Source organism: Dendrobates tinctorius, unplaced genomic scaffold (genome assembly GCF_039654945.1).
Source record: "Dendrobates tinctorius isolate UK_male_01 unplaced genomic scaffold, ASM3965494v1 ptg000131l, whole genome shotgun sequence".
NCBI lineage: Eukaryota > Metazoa > Chordata > Amphibia > Anura > Dendrobatidae > Dendrobates > Dendrobates tinctorius.
This window is the reverse complement of record NW_027361799.1, coordinates 4,746,800-4,762,342: the sequence shown is the minus strand read 5'-3', so window position 1 is coordinate 4,762,342 and position 15,543 is coordinate 4,746,800. Positions and strand designations below refer to the sequence as shown.

The 15,543-nt window shown below is 35.2% G+C and overlaps 1 long non-coding RNA gene across 1 annotated transcript in view; it reads left to right on the top strand.

Moving 5' to 3' along the window:
• The window catches only part of LOC141047991 (uncharacterized), a 224,899-nt gene extending 217,093 nt beyond the window's left edge, over positions 1-7,806 (top strand). The window contains exon 2 of the long non-coding RNA XR_012219934.1: positions 7,502-7,806. This is a non-coding gene — a long non-coding RNA (uncharacterized lncRNA). The remainder of the gene's footprint in view (positions 1-7,501) is intronic.
• Positions 7,807-15,543: the final 7,737 nt, after the last annotated feature.

Sequence of the window (15,543 nt, the reverse complement as noted above, 5' to 3'; positions counted from 1 at the left end):
GTGGATAATATTTATCATCATTAGTCATTTAGCACAACATCGGATCATTCAGAGATCCACAATGATCTTCTGGAGTGAATTTACTGCACTGAAAGTAAAGGGGCCGAATAATATTGCACGCCCCAGAAGATGAAGTTAACCTATAAAAGATAAAGTAAACCTACTAATAAAGCCTTCAAACCAACAGATGGAGTAAAAGTACACAATATACAGAGTGCTAAAACCTTAGAAAAAAAGCTGCAATTAAAACAAGTTTAAAATGGAAGCAAAAAGCTGGAGCAGATCTTTTGGGATAAATCCTTGTAGAAGGAACACTGCCGTCTCTGGAGTTCAGTCTGAAGAGAAAAGCTACAACTGATTGCCAAAAGCAGTGTAGAGACTTTAACCAGAAGTGTCTTTATATACCGAAAGATGAAGGTTCATTCTACTTGACCTTTTCTCTAACTGGCCAATGGAAGCTTTAACATTTCAAGCTAGAAGACAATGTGTCTGACACCTAGAGCAAGAAAAAAATGATATGCTCATGTTTTACTAGTAAGACTAAAATCAGCAAATAAAATTTCATTTTACTATTTAGTGAAAGTTGCTGTTGATTCACTTCAGTCTTATAACAAGGGTTCTTTCCATTCTATCAGGCAGGGTTGTTTCTTGTTCTTGAGCCTTCTGAATGGAAATAAGGCAAATAATGATTTTAGAACATAAAGATATAAGGTTTTCAAGTTACTAATGTAATTTCTGTGCTATCATTACCTTGTTGTTCTTGTAGCAATACTGTAGACTGCCTTTGCTTCATGGCTCTTGTTTGCCTTGAAGGTATAGAGGGTACTTTGACTCTGAAATGAAGAATATTGAGAATAATACTACAAGGTGATAATGCAATGGTCAAGTTAATTATTTTGGAACAGCTGTATTTATTTGATATAGTATATCGACCTTGTAGTCCACCTCTCCTCATCCACGCTGCTCCGGAAATATTCTTCTATACTTCCAATTCAAGCAGGCAGAGTTATTTCTTGTTCTTTAGTCCTTTGGAAGAAAATGAAGAAATAATGCTTTTTATTCATGAAGATGTGAGATTTTCAAATTAATGGAAATTTCAAGCAGTTCCTTTTATTTGAGGGTATAGTATATTAATCTTGTAGTCCAGCTATCATCCACACTGCTCAGGGATTCCTCTTCTATATGCTGGCCTTCTTCTTGGTCCTCCTGAAAACTGTCTTCTTCCTGAGTGCTATGGTCTACATCTTCATCTTCTTGGCTTTCTCCTTGGGGGTCCTTGGTCTTGAACGTTATTTTCTCCTTCTCTGGTTTAAATGAGATTAAAACATATATATACTATTCAAAATGTAATTTAAAGGAAGCATTACCTTCTTACTACAAATTACCTTGATGTGCTGCTTATAGGTTCATCAATGTCATCTTGGCCAGCTTGTATGACCAGCTCATGACCATAACAGATGTCCACCAATGTCTTCTCAAACTATTTGACACATTCAAATGAAACAGCTGAACGGAACTATAGAGAAAACACTTATTTCTGTATATGAATAATTTGACAGTCTAAGCTTCACATACACTCCTGATTAGTTGGCTGGAGATCACGGGGAGTTTGTCAAAAAATATATAAGTGAAAATATCATAAATGGCACTACTTGTAGACTAGAAGGATAACACATAGCTTTTGGGAATCTTGCTTCTTGTGGCAATTCCTAATACTGTTGGACACTGTAGATCGGATTTCCTGTTATAGATATGAAAAATGTCCTTCCTCAGCGTGGATCTAACTTTTTCATAGTAAACTTTAATTCACTGAAAGAGCATAAATAAAATGATGGAGATTGAAAAGGACAGTTAAATATAGGATAAGAATGAGGTAGAGAAATCTTACCATTTCTTCCGCTATTCAACACCAAGCAGGCCACTTGGTGGGTAGCAGTCTTGTGTGACTTGACCCAATAACTATTCTTCACCCTTACAAGTATAGGGAATCCTCTCATTCCATTCAGAAACCTAGAAATTAAAAAAAATTAGATAGTATGAGACACTAGTATAAAGGAAAAGGCCATAGCGAGGCAAAGCAAGTTACGTACAGTCATATATTTTACTACTCATTGTCTAGAAGCATCTTCAACGACCAGAAGGGTCACAAGATAATTTCTATATTCTGCATTTCTTTTTGGCAGCATCTATGCATTTCAAAAAGGATGGCTTTGCCATGATCAAGAGCCTTCGGCATTCCTGGGGTACTTTTAATGAATTTCTCAGTGCTGTATATCTAATAGGAGGGTAGAACATGTGATTTTTTTTTTTTCACTAACGTATAGTAACATATGAAAATATATAAAAATAGCACTAAAATATAGACTCAATACTATGTCTGTATTTTTAGTACTGAAAATGGATGTGCATGTTTGGGTCTGATCGCTAAGCCAATTATGAATCCACCTGGCAGTCGCCTTGTCCAGTCCATACTTGGTCATTTTTTTCAAAAAGAATGGTATGAGATACTTAGAACTTGATTAGGTTAAATTAGAAGGAAAGTAAGTTAGTCTGACATGGCTTCTCAGTTACAAACCTATGCTGGCTCTGGTTAATCACTTCATTCTCATCCAGGTACTTGCATACAAAATCTTTCCTAAAATAGAAGTCGGTCAACCCTGATTCTAGTTGGATGCAGAAGTCCTCCTCCCCAAAATGTTTCCCACACCTTGCTAAGCGATTGGGTCCTCAAAATATTGCAAGTGCTGTTTGCACCAAAAGATAATCCTGTCTCATCTGACCACATGACCTCTCATGCCTCCTCTGGACCATCCAGAGTGTAATTAGCAAATTTTAAAAGGGCCTGGACAGGTGCTGGAGTGAGCAGGGGGACTTGTGTGCCCTGCAGGATTTTAATTTGTGACAGCATAATGTGTTAAGAATGGTATAGTTTTATACTTGTCTTGGATCTCTTCAGGTCATTGACCAGGTCCTTTCATGTAGTTCTAGGCTGATCCTTGACCTTTCTCAGGATTATCCTTGCCCCACGAGGCAAGCTCTTGAATGGTGCCCCAAACTGAGAAAGGTTGAGTCATCTTGTTTATTCCATTTTCTAATTGTGCCGATGGTTGTTTCCTTCTCACCAAGCTGCTTGCCTATTGCCCTGTAGCCCATCCCAGCCTTGTGTAGATGTACAATTTTGTCCCTGGTATCCCTGGACAGCGCTGAGGTCTTGGCCATGGTGGATAGTCTGGAGCCTGATTGAACTTGATACCTGTATAATACTCCTGTCTACACAAAGGAGCAAATGGAAGTAATACACATATTGAGGGCAGAGTAGGAGGGCTTCTTACAGAAGAACAGCCAGGCCTGAGATTTCGTGCTGGATGGTATGTGATCAAATACTTAATTCATGCAATTTAATGGTGTAAAAATCCTATCATGTGCTTTTCTGGCTTTTATTTTAGATTCTCTCATTTTGAAGTGTAACTAAGAAACCTTTACAGACCTCTCCATTCTTTGTAAGTGGGAAAACTAGCAAAATCCTACTTGTCCCTTGTATGATAACATTGTCCTCAAAGCTGATCTCTGGTGGAAAATATGGGATGTCCTTGCTCGGAGACTGGTGGTTTTCCTCCAATGTTCCTCAGCTCTAGATTAGCTGATCACCCACAATCCTCTTACAGTATGATGCCGAAGGAAAATGAATCTACTAGATGGTTGTATCCTTCACCGTCCATTTTCTGTTAGAACGTAAGGTAAAAGATGAGCTGAATATACCATTTGAGGGGATTTACACACCCTATGAAGACGCATCTTTGATAATATATGAGCAGGATATATTGGGATTAGATTACCCCCTCAGTCCTATCAGCATTAATCATTCAGGGATGTTCCTTAACTTGGGTGCAATGTATCCCTTAGAGCCAATAGTTATTCAATATGTCACCCTCAAACACATTCATGGCTGATAAGCCAATGTTGGGGATTTTTGTCTTATGTCATCAAGGAGAATGATCTCAATCTTCAGGTCACTGCAGGGATAAGTAGCAGATGTTGACTGAAAAAAAGAAATGAATGTCTCCTTACATATCTATTGTAGAAGGTTGTCAGACTTATGAAAATGAACTAATCACCAATGTATGTTTCCAGGTCTATGCAGGAATTGGAGTTTGCACACAATCTCTGCTGAATAGTCTGTGGCGTAGAAAGTAGAGGATAGATCAGTGGTAACAAACACTGGGACTATGATATATAGGCAGTGGATTATTAGGAATCTGTAAAAGACTTTTACCTTGTCCACTTGAAACTGCATCAAATATGCCATGTGGTCAAACAGGTCTCCTCAAGCCATATAGTCTATTTAATTGCCTTGCTCGCTTGGTGTCTCCATAAATGCCTGCAGAGACGTTAAATAGCAGCACCCGGTAGTCAGTTTCAGGACTTCTATCTTTGTATAGATTTTGTCCTCCTTATAACGACTCTTATCCATTTTAACAGCTAGCCGTTCTTCACGGACCGGATCTGACCTGTTGTGATTGTTCTGATGCCAAGGTGACCTGGAGGAAAAACTGCCAACCATTATTTGGATCTGTGTAATGGATCACTAGATTATCCCAGTTATCACACATGAACATCAAATAATGAATAAATAATCATCTTCTGTGCATCTGGTGCAGGGTATATTGGGTAACACTGAGAGGGAAGCTTTGGAAACTGACATGTGCATTTATTCTCAAAGATACTTGCTGAACTCAAGGCTAAGTTCAATACATAGTAACATGGTATTTAAGGTTGAAGGGAGACTTTGTCCATTTAGTTCAACCCATAGCCTAAGATGTTGATCGAGAGGAAGGCAAAAAACCCATGCAGAAAACACTAAGCTCCACATTGGGGGGGAAAAATTCCTCCCCGACTTCACATATGGCAATCATTCTAGCTCCCTGGATCAACACAATATCAAGGAAACTAGTGTATATAACCTGTAACATTATACTTTTTAAGAAAGGCATCCAGGCCCTTATTAGGTTTTAGCAGTGAATCACTCATTGCAACATCATATGGCAGAGAGTTCCATAGTCTCACTGCTCTTACAGTTAAAGAATCTGCATCTGTGATTATTTTCAATAATTTTTATTGGTATTTTAAACATTTTTTAAAGGATATGGATCAAGGTAGAGGAACAACAGGTAGGGTAGAAAAACTGTTGGGAGGGAAGGTAAATTAAACCAGGGAAAAGGGGTAGGAAAGAGAATTCCCTGTGAAGACAGGGAATGCCCCCACAAAGTGAGGGAATACAGGCAGACATATACATACAAATACTGTTGAAATAAAGCAAATGTAGCCTATTACAGGAACAAGTAAGATGTTGCTTAATAGAAAAAGCAAAATTTCAGCAACTTTATAATAAAATCTATACATGTGGTATGCATCAACTAATACGTCGTGGTTCCACAACACCTGAAAATAAAAAGTTAGTATTATATGTGAGCCCATCCCATCTGGGTGCACTATATGACCCTAAGACCGAGTGGAGGGAATGCTCGGTTTCTTTAAATGCAAATCAAATTGAACATATATCCTTTAAGCTTAAGTAATAGAAAATGAAAAAAATACTGAATGTCTTTTGCATCTGTGATTATGATTAAGCCTTCTTTCCTCCATATGTAGAGCATGTCCCCTTGTCATCGTCTCAGGTCTAAGAGTAAAAAGATCATTAGAAAGGTCTTTGTACTGTCACCGCATATTTATACATTGTAAGATCACCCCTAAGCCTTCATTTGTCCAAACTAATGTTAGGTGTAATAACCTGTCTTGGTATTGCAGACCCCCAGTTCCCTAATAACATTTGATCGCTCTTCTCTGCACCCGCTCAAGTTCAGCTATGTCTTTCTTATACACCGGAGACCAGAACTGTACACAGTATTCTAAGTGTGGTCGCACTAGTGACTTGTATTGAGGTAAAATTATGTTCTCCTCATGAGCATCTATGCCTCTTCTAATGCATCCCATTATTTTATTTGCCTTTGCAGCAGCTGCCTGACAATGGCCACTAAATGTGAGTTTGTTGTCCAAACCATACACCCAGGCCTTTTTCAGTGACCGTTTTGCCCAGTGTTTTACAATTAAGCACATAATTATACATCTTGTTCGTTCTACCCAAGTGCATGACCTTACACTTATCCCCATTAAAGCTCATTTGCTATTTATCAGCCCAAGCTTCTAGTTTACATAAATACTCCTGTAATATAAAATTGTCCTCCTCTGTATTGATTATCCTTCAGAGTTTAGTGTCATCTGCAAATATTGAAATTCTACTCTCTATGCCCCCTACAAGGTTATTAATAAATGTTAAAAAGAAGCGGGCCCAACACCAACCCCTGTGGTACCCCACTGCTAACCGTGACAGAGTCTGAGTGTGCTCCATTAATAACCACTCTGTTTCCTATCCCTGAGCCAGCTCCTAACCCACTTAGACATATTTCCCCTATCCCCATTGTTCTCATTTTATGTATCAACCTTTTTTGTGGCACGTTATCAAAAGCTTTTGAAAAGTCCATGTACACTACATCCACTGCATTCCCTTGGTCCAGTCTGGAACTTACCTCTTAGAAGCTCATCAGATTAGACTGATATTAACGGTCCCTCATAAACCCATGTTGATATTGGGTCATGAGGTTATTCTTCAGATACTCCAGTATAGCATCTCTTAGAAAACCCTCCAGGATTTTACCCACAGTAGAGGTTAAGCTCACTGGTCTATAATTTCCAAGTTCAATTTTTGTTCCCTTTTTGAATATTGGCAACACACTAGCTATATGCCAGTTCTGTGGTACAGACCCTGTTATTATGAAATCTTTAAAGATTGTACTGATTTCCTGCAGTACTCAGGTGTGTATCCCATCAAGGCCCGGGGATTTCTCTACTTCAGTGCTTTTTTTTTTTTTGATTGTTTTTTTTGCCGCTGCCGTACTTCCTGCTGAGTTAGGCTAGGTTCACATTAGCATTTGAGTCAGCAGCAAATCATGCAAATGCAAAAATGCATGCAAAGCACATTTTAAAGCAGCGTTTTATGCTCCTCTTGCGCATGATGGGAAAAACGCTGCGTGTGCATGCGTTTGTATGTGTTTGCATTGTTTATGCCCATGCATTTGATGTGACACCAGACAAAAGTAGGCATGTCTCATGGGATTTCTATTTACATTTTAAATCCTCATGGATAAAATATTTTTTTCGGACTCACTGTGCGCTGCTTGACAAAGTTCAGTAGTACAGCATGAAGGGTTTTAACAGTTTAATTCCCAACGCGTTTCGAAGTTTCTAATACTACTTCCTCAGGGGATGACATGAAGTGAACAGATACAGCCATCTCCAGTTATATACATACACTATTTGAAATTGGGCACCAAAAGAACATGTGATAGTGGAACGAATGTCAAAGTTCACAGGTTAAAGCTGCGCAAAATATATTAATCCATTTGCAATCAAATTAAAATGCTTTTTCTTTTGTTTCTTATTGCAGAACAAACATAATATAAAAAAGAAAAGAAGAAAAATTGATAAAAATGAAAAAGGAAAGCTGAAAATACCGAACCCGTTAAAAAAGAGGGGAAAGACTCCGAGTCCAGAGTCAGAACCACTATACTGGAGGAAGATGCGCTTGGAAAAGGGAATATTTATGTATATATAAAAAAAGGAAAACGTTATGTGTATATAAAAAGAGGGGGGTGAAATTCGTTAATTAAAAATGAAGAAGAAATAAAAAATGTGTGTATATATATATAAAAAATTGTATGTATAACATGAATAAAAAACTGTGTGAATAAGGAGGAGTGTGACTATGCTTAAAACTTCAAAGAATCCTTTGGTACCGAGTGTGAGGAAAGGACCTACAATAAATCTCCATATGGAGCCGGATCGCTACCGGGATGTGTAGAAAAAGAAGAATATTATATTAATTTATATATGTCATTTTTGTGATGAAAAATAAAATATATAAATATGATGCATATAGAAATGCTCAATTTTGAGACAGGAAAATTATATCTATTAATAATCACATATAAGGAAAAGAAGGGGGGTTCAGAACCACTATACTGGAGGAAGATGCGCTTGGTGAAAAGGGAATATTCATGTATATATAAAAAAAAATGGAAATGTTTATATATGTAAAAAAGGGGGGTTAAAATTTGTTTATTAAAAGAGAAAATAAAGAAATATATATATGAAAAGGTGTATGTATAACGTGAATAAAAAGGATCCATTGGTACTAAATGTAAGGAAAGGACCTACAAGAAATCTTACCAAAAAAGACCATATGGAGCCGGATCACGACCGGGATGGGTGGAAAAAGAGGAATATTATATATATTATTATTTCTGTAAACAATTATAATGAAAAATAAAATATATAATATATGTAGAAAGAGAATAATATCTATAATAATCAAATATATGAAAAGAAATTATCATACAAAATTATTAGCGAAAAAATTACACTGTTAAAAAGTAACAAAGAAAAACTTCAGTGATCTCATTGAGTCCATTAGGTTTCAATGTGTTCAATCTATAAATCCAGAAGATTTCTTTACGATTCAATTGCCCGATTCTGTCGGGATGATCATTTGGAATACGCTCAATAGGACTTATTTTGAATCCATTAGAATTTCTATTATGCTTTAAAGCAAAATGTCTAGAGAGACTATGTTGTAGAAAACCAATTTTGATATTGTGTCTATGGGAATTAACCCTTAGATGCAAGGGTTGCGTGGTTCTCCCTACATATTGTTTTTTACACTCACATTCAATTAAATAGATCACGATTTCTGTAGAACAATTTAAAAAACTTTTGATAGGAAAGCTTTCATCAGTGGTGGTGGATTTAAAAGTATTTTCTTTATGTGAAATGATTTTACAGCATAGACAGTTTCTTCTACCACATTTATATATTCCTTTTAAAAGATTTTGTGAGGAGGACAGAGGATCTGTTCTGAGACGACTAGGGGCCACTAGATTTTTAATTTTAGGAGCTCTTCGAAAGGTAATACCTGGGTTTCTAGGGAGAATTTTATTTAGAACAGGGTCATTTAGTAAAATATGCCAATTATTCATTAAAATCTGCCTGATTTCAATATTCTCATCACAATACTGTGTGATGAAATTATTTGAGAACCTATTATCATTTTTAATCATCTTAGATCCATTCACAAGTGAATTTTGGGATAGATTTTTGCATTTATTATAGGCATTTTTGACCAAATCCACAGGGTATTTTTTGTTTAAAAAACGATTCTTTAAAATTTCCGCCTGTTTTTCAAAGTCTTCCTGATCAGAACAATTTTTTCTAATTCTTCTGTACTGATTGTTTGGTATATTTCTAAGCCATTTACCAAAATGCCCACTACTAAAGGGTAAGTAGCTATTTTTATCAACATTTTTAAAAAAAGGTTTTAGTTAAAATGTTATTATCTTGAATAAAAATGGTAATATCTAAAAAATTGATCATAAAAGGATTATATGTTGAGGAAAAAGAAAGACCCCAGCAATTATTATTCATGTCCTTAATAAATTCATTAATGTCATTATTTGAATTGTCCCATATGATGAATAAATCGTCAATAAATCTCTTATAAATAATTATATTATGGTGTAATCTGGAGTTAGAAATATAAAAATCCTCAAAGACCCCCATAAAAATATTTGCATATGTAGGTGCGACTTGGGAACCCATCGCAGTCCCAAGCCGCTGATGATACAAACACCCATTAAAAGTGAAATAATTGTTTTTTAAAATAAACTCCATACCCTTCAATAAAAACTTTTTTTGTGCAGCAGACAGTCTCATATCACTTATTAAAACCTTATTAAAACATGCAAGTCCCAAATCATGGGAAATATTCGAATATAAGGAGGATACATCCATAGTTAAAAAACATATTGTGGTTTCCATTTAATATGCTGTAAAAGTTGAATAAGATGTGTGGAGTCTTTGATGAAACTCTTGAGTGTAGGGACATGTGTCACCATAATTCTATCAACATAATGTGATAGATTACTGGTAATGGAACCAATACTGAATATGATGGGTCTGCCGGGAGGATTTACCAGACTTTTGTGGATCTTCGGTAAGTGATAGAAAAAAGGAGTATGTGGATTCGCAATACAAAGAAATTTCAGCTCACATTTATCAAAGACATTCATATTTTTACCTTCAGAGATCAATTTTTCATAATTCGTCTTGACTTTCGGTAATACATCAAAAGAAGTTTTGACGTAGTTCTTTTCGTCAGATAAAATTTTGAAGGCTTCGCCACAATAGTCTTTATAGTCTTGAATGACTATACCTCCTCCTTTGTCCGCCGAACGAATTACAATATCGGTACGGGATTTCAGCATTTTTAATGCCATCTTTTCATTTTTTGTTAAATTATGTCTACAATTATTTTTATTTTTATTTATATTTTTGGTTTGAAACAGTTCTTTGAATTCTTCCTGTACTATGTCATTAAATACTTTCAGATGATGACCTTTACTTTCAACAGGATAGAAATTAGATTTTTTTGGTACTTCCAAATGAAATTCAGGTATGGCCCTGTCCATCAAAGTTTCAGGATTATATGGTTTTGTCAAGTCTGCTTCCTTTAGTGAAAAATGTCATTTAAGTGTGAGTTTTCTTATAAAAATCTGTAGATCTAAAAAAAGACTAAAATCGTTCGTATTATATGTGGGACAAAATGTAAGTCCTTTGGAGAGTACATTAGTTTCATCAGATGTGAGATTATGGGAGGATAAATTAAAAATATTGTTGCTATCTTCAGTACAAGAATTGTCTATGTGTTTTATTGATTTATTTTCCCTTTCTTTTTTTCTCCCCCCTCTGCTTCCTCAGTAGATCCTTTTCTTTTTCCATTTTTTGGAGTGAAGAAATTTTTTATATGTGCAGGTTTCAGTGCTCGCGGTAAAAAAGGGACGGGGCTGTATTATCTGTGCTGGAATTATCAATTAAGGTCATATTGTCCTTAGGTGTGTTAGGAACAGAAAAATCTATTAGTGACTCCTGTGTACCTTCAGGGAATTCCATAAGTGCCGGTGGAGAGATTTCAATAGGCGTAGGTGTGATGATTTTGTTTGTGTCAAGAATAGGGTTAATTGTGTCTATAATATTTTTATCATTTTCAGAATTTTTGTGAATCTTGTTATCATTGAGACGGGCCATTTGTTCCTTAATATTTTCCAGATGTTTCATTGCTTCAATGATAGGTGCAGTCATTTTGGTATTTTTAATTATGGGGGGTTTTAAAAAAATATTTTTCTTTGGGTGGTAGTATATTAATATTTTCAACTATTGATGTATCAGATTTCTTGGGGAAGGAATTAACACCTTTGTGATAAGTGTCAACTTTTTTGTTGGTATCTATTGTTTGAGTAACAGGATTGTTCGCATTATTAATTCTCCTATAATCTTCCCTGTCTCTTTGTAATTTCTTTGAATTCTTGAGGACTGTCTCATGTTCCACCTGCATGACATGTGTAATTATATTGGAATTGATTTTCTTATACTCAGGGTGATTATGAAAGGGGATAAGCTCTTTGGACAGTTCCATGACTTTTGAAGCTGCCACCTCAGCTAATTTAGATCTTTTTTGAAAAGTAACAAGATCATTTTATGCATACAGTTATTCAAGTTGTTATCCCATTCTTTGGTAAAGTCCAGATCTTTATCAAAGGGTGAGCCAAAGACTAACCTTAGTCCTCGTGGACAGATATTTTCCTCTAGATAAATGGAGAGGAAATGAGCATCCAGGCTGAAATGTAATTCCTCCTTCAAAGCTTCTTTAAAGTTCGTAAATATCCTCCGAAAAGTCCTAGTTTCTTCCTCGGTGAAGTTATCTGAGGTATCTTCAACGGATACCGTGTATCCTATGTTCCCAATGGTTTGTAGAATCAAGCGTTCCCTTGATGATAATCTATTCTGGAAATATTCCATGTTGATACAAAGTACCGGACCCTCTGCGGCTCAGAATTTCCTTTTGCAACGGCTGTGCTATCCAGGGACAGCCGCAGAAGATTCAATATAAAAGAAGCTGAAGGAAAAAAAAGCGCAATAGGGTCTTATCTGGGTGGTATTGGGAATAAATGATAAGAAATTCACTCACCTTTTGCAGGGGAGATAAAAGCATATAATCGACTGTCAGCTGCTGCACGCCCGAAGGTCCACTCCGTGACCGCCAATGTAAATCCTCATGGATAAAATATTTTTTTCGGACTCACTGTGCGCTGCTTGACAAAGTTCAGTAGTACAGCATGAAGGGTTTTAACAGTTTAATTCCCAACGCGTTTCGAAGTTTCTAATACTTCTTCCTCAGGGGATGACATGAAGTGAACAGATACAGCCATCTCCAGTTATATACATACACTATTTGAAATTGGGCGCCAAAAGAACATGTGATAGTGGAACGAATGTCAAAGTTCACAGGTTAAAGCTGCGCAAAATATATTAATCCATTTGCAATCAAATTAAAATGCTTTTTCTTTTGTTTCTTATTGCAGAACAAACATAATATAAAAAAGAAAAGAAGAAAAATTGATAAAAATGAAAAAGGAAAGCTGAAAATACCGAACCCGTTAAAAAAGAGGGGAAAGACTCCGAGTCCAGAGTCAGAACCACTGTACTGGAGGAAGATGCGCTTGGAAAAGGGAATATTTATGTATATATAAAAAAAGGAAAACATTATGTGTATATAAAAAGAGGGGGGTGAAATTCGTTTATTAAAAATGAAGAAATAAAAAATGTATATATAAAAAAAATTGTATGTATAACATGAATAAAAAACTGTGTGAATAAGAAGGAGTGTGACTATGCTTAAAATTTCAAAGAATCCTTTGGTACCGAGTGTGAGGAAAGGACCTACAATAAATCTCCATATGGAGCCGGATCGCTACCGGGATGGGTAGAAAAAGAAGAATATTATATTCATTTATATATGTCATTTTTGTGATGAAAAATAAAATATATAAATATGATACATATAGAAACGCTCAATTTTGAGACCGGAAAATCATATCTATTAATAATCACATATAAGGAAAAGAAGGGGGGTTCAGAACCACTATACTGGAGGAAGATGCGCTTGGTGAAAAGGGAATATTTATGTATATATAAAAAAAAAAATGGAAATGTTTATATATGTAAAAAAAAGGGGGGTTAAAATTTGTTTATTAAAAGAGAAAATAAAGAAATATATATATGAAAAGGTGTATGTATAACATGAATAAAAAGCGTGTGAATAAAAAGAATAAAAAGGATCCATTGGTACTAAATGTAAGGAAAGGACCTACAAGAAAACTCGCCAAAAAAGACCTTATGGAGCCGGATCGCGACCGGGATGGGTGGAAAAAGAGGAATGTTATATTCAATTATATATTATTTCTGTAAACAATTATAATGAAAAATAAAATATATAATATATGTAGAAAGAGAATAATATCTATAATAATCAAATATATGAAAAGAAATTATCATACAAAATTATTAGCGAAAAAATTACACTGTTAAAAAGTAACATTAAAGAAAAACTTCAGTGATCTCATTGAGTCCATTAGGTTTCAATGTTTTCAATCTATAAATCCAGAAGATTTCTTTGCGATTCAATTGCCCGATTCTGTCGGGATGATCATTTGGAATACGCTCAATAGGACTTATTTTGAATCCATTAGAATTTCTATTATGCTTACAAGCAAAATGTCTAGAGAGACTATGTTGTAGAAAACCAATTTTGATATTGTGTCTATGGGAATTAACCCTTAGAAGCAAGGGTTGCGTGGTTTTCCCTACATATTGTTTTTTACACTCACATTCAATTAAATAGATCACGAATTCTGTAGAACAATTTAAAAAACTTTTGATAGGAAAGCTTTCATCAGTGGTGGTGGATTTAAAAGTATTTTCTTTATGTGAAATGAGAAATTACAAAGAGACAGGGAAGATTATAGGAGAATTAATAATGCGAACAATCCTGTTACTCAAACAATAGATACCAACAAAAAAGTTGACACTTATCACAAAGGTGTTAATTCCTTCCCCAAGAAATCTGATACATCAATAGTTGAAAATATTAATATACTACCACCCAAAGAAAAATATTTTTTTAAAACCCCCCATAATTAAAAATACCAAAATGACTGCACCAATCATTGAAGCGATGAAACATCTGGAAAATATTAAGGAACAAATGGCCCGTCTCAATGATAACAAGATTCACAAAAATTCTGAAAATGATAAAAATATTATAGACACAATTAACCCTATTCTTGACACAAACAAAATCATCACACCTACGCCTATTGAAATCTCTCCACCGACACTTATGGAATTCCCTGAAGGTACACAGGAGTCGCTAATAGATTTTTCTGTTCCTAACACACCTAAGGACAATATGACCTTAATTGATAATTCCAGCACAGATAATACAGCCACTGTCCCTTTTTTACCGCGAGCACTGAAACCTGCACATATAAAAAATTTCTTCACTCCAAAAAACGGAAAAAGAAAAGGATCTACCGAGGAAGCAGAGGGGGGAGAAAAAAAGAAAGGGAAAATAAATCAATAAAACACAAAGACAATTCTTGTACTGAAGATAGCAACAATATTTTTAATTTATCCTCCCATAATCTCACATCTGATGAAACTAATGTACTCTCCAAAGGACTTACTTTTTGTCTCACATATAATACGAACGATTTTAGTCTTTTTTTTTAGATCTACAGATTTTTATAAGAAAACTCACACTTAAACGACATTTTTCACTAAAGGAAGCAGACTTGACAAAACCATATAATCCTGAAACTTTGATGGACACGGCCATACCTGAATTTCATTTGGAAGTACCAAAAAAATCTAATTTCTATCCTGTTGAAAGTAAAGGTCATCATCTGAAAGTATTTAATGACATAGTACAGGAAGAATTCAAAGAACTGTTTCAAACCAAAAATATAAATAAAAAAAAAATAATTGTAGACATAATTTAACAAAAAATGAAAAGATGGCATTAAAAATGCTGAAATCCCGTACCGATATTGTAATTAGTTTGGCGGACAAAGGAGGAGGTATAGTCATTCAAGACTATAAAGACTATTGTGGCGAAGCCTTCAAAATTTTATCTGACGAAAAGTACTACGTCAAAACTTCTTTTGATGTATTACCGAAAGTCAAGACGAATTAAGAAAAATTGATCTCTGAAGGTAAAAATATGAATGTCTTTGATAAATATGAGCTGAAATTTCTTTGTATTGCGAATCCACGTACTCCTTTTTTCTATCACTTACCGAAGATCCACAAAAGTCTGGTAAATCCTCCCGGCAGACCCATCATATCCAGTATTGGTTCCATTTCAAGTAATCTATCACATTATGTTGATAGAATTATGGTGACACATGTCCCTAGACTCAAGAGTTTCATCAAAGACTCCACACATCTTATTCAACTTTTACAGCATATTAAATGGAAACCACAATATGTTTTTTTAACTATGGATGTAGCCTCCTTATATTCGAATATTTCCCATGA